This window comes from Carya illinoinensis, chromosome 5 (assembly GCF_018687715.1).
Source record: "Carya illinoinensis cultivar Pawnee chromosome 5, C.illinoinensisPawnee_v1, whole genome shotgun sequence".
Classification (NCBI taxonomy): domain Eukaryota; kingdom Viridiplantae; phylum Streptophyta; class Magnoliopsida; order Fagales; family Juglandaceae; genus Carya; species Carya illinoinensis.
In genome coordinates, this window is record NC_056756.1 from 9,089,322 (window position 1) to 9,091,335 (window position 2,014).

At 33.9% G+C, this 2,014-nt stretch overlaps 1 long non-coding RNA gene across 1 annotated transcript; it reads left to right on the top strand.

Annotated features, from left to right (window-relative positions):
- The first annotated feature begins 298 nt into the window (after positions 1 to 298).
- LOC122311476 lies at positions 299 to 1,763 on the top strand. The gene is made up of 2 exons (XR_006242798.1): positions 299 to 473; positions 1,160 to 1,763. It is a non-coding gene; the product is annotated as an uncharacterized LOC122311476 (long non-coding RNA).
- Positions 1,764 to 2,014: the final 251 nt, after the last annotated feature.

Sequence of the window (2,014 nt, forward strand, 5' to 3'; positions counted from 1 at the left end):
TTTTATTTTTAAATTTAAATAAACTTATCTTAAAATCACCTATATTAATTTATTTATTTTTATAATTTTAAATAACTATAAACAGTAATTATTTATTTTTAAAAATATTATTTTCTTTTTTTAAATATTATTTTATTATTTTTTTCTCTTTTTCTAATTTTTTCTTTTTTTTCTCCTCTCTTTTTATTATTTTATTATTATTTAATTAAAAATATATAATCTAATATAAAAAAAATTTTTTATATTTAAAATTAATCTTCAAAATATTTAATTTTACGTATCAAGATAAAGAATCAATTGCGAATGCTCTCAGCCTTGTCGCAGAAGAAATTGTTTTTGTTTTTCCTATAGCAGAAAACAGAAGCCAAAGAAGAAAGACGAAGGCGAGGGACGACCGTGCAATAACGGTGTTCTCTCCGGACGGGCATTTGGTTCCAGGTGGAGTACGTACGCCTGCGAAGCTGTCCGCAAAGGTAACGCCACCCTAGTTTGTAGCTAATAGACTCAGACGTCATATTTCTCGGTGTCGAAAAGAACTCTACCCCTAAACTCCGTGTAATCCGACACTTACCATTCCATGTAATCATATTCCATTGGTAAAAGTTGTTGTTGTTGTTTTTTTTTTTTTTTTTTTTTGTCTCAAAAGCGAATTTCGTTTAGATTTTTTGTAGTTTGGTGATTTTTCACTAATAGGACTTCGTTTGTTCCAATTTGATTCGATAGCCAGATTATAGCGCTAGATTCTAATCCCAGGGGCCAGGTTTATTGTAATTTGAGATTGTAATAAATTTGATATACTAATGAGACAATGAAACCGTGAAGTTTGCCCTTCGTGCTTTGCTTTGAGGGCAAAAATCTATTTTTCCCTTGTTTTTCTGATACTTGTGACATGTGTTGCAATGCTTGACCCGGCCTTCTGCTGGGCGAATGGGCAAATGGGTTCACTTTTCTGTGTAAGTTTTTAAGACATATGCTTTAAAATTTTGGTGCTTTTGGATTCTTTTAATTTCTTAGTTGCATTAAGGGAAGTGCTAAGTGTCACAATCTTAGTTTTCTAGCATAATTATTAATGCTGTTGTTGTTTTGGCTAGTACATTACCCATGACCTGTTTACTTGCGATTTTGTGTTCGCCATCTTTTTCGTGGCTTCTATTCTCAGATCGGTTAGGAAGATCGTGTCATTGGACGGTCACGTTGCGCTGGCCTGTGCTCTGAAATTGGACTGAAAGCAGATGCTCGTGTCTCGATAAACAGAGCACGCATTGAGTGTGAAAACCATAGGCTAACGGTTGTGGATTCTGTAACTGTTGAATATGTAACACGTTATATAGCGAGCCTGCAGCAGAAGTATACGCAAAGTGGTGATGCAATTATAAACAGAACTTTGATTGCAGTTTTTGACCCCTACACTGGCATCCCATCTCTAGATTTCTCGGGAGCATTTCAACCATGGAGAGCCAATGTGACGGGGAGAAACTAGAATTGGATGAGGGAGTTTCTAGAGCAGAATTATAAACAGAACTTCTGTACATAAAACCGTGAAGTTGTACAGAATTTCTTGTGGATTTGTTTGTTAAGTTTCCATCTTGTGGATGTGTTTGTGTCTGTCTATATGCGTGCATCCGTTAGTGAATCATGGACTTTTTCTTTGGGTGTGTATTAGGATCACTTGAAAAGAAACTGTTTTAATGGTTGATGGATAATGTCACATCAATCAAATATGATATTAGATGAGAATATAATATATAACATTTTTTTTTCCAGTAAGAGGGTAGAATACTAACATAACTCCAGTATTGCGAGATTAATTTTGAGTGATATTTGATAAATAAATTTGATTAATCTAACGTGGTGTCTAACAAAGTTAGAATTCAATAGCTGTTCAATTTGTACGTTTTGTGTATACATTGAATATTGTGGAACTGTACGCTCATAATTGTGTTTGAAGCGATCGATTTTGATACTCCTCATCCTGGCTAGTTGGTTCATTGAATATATTTTAGCTGTTTTCGTA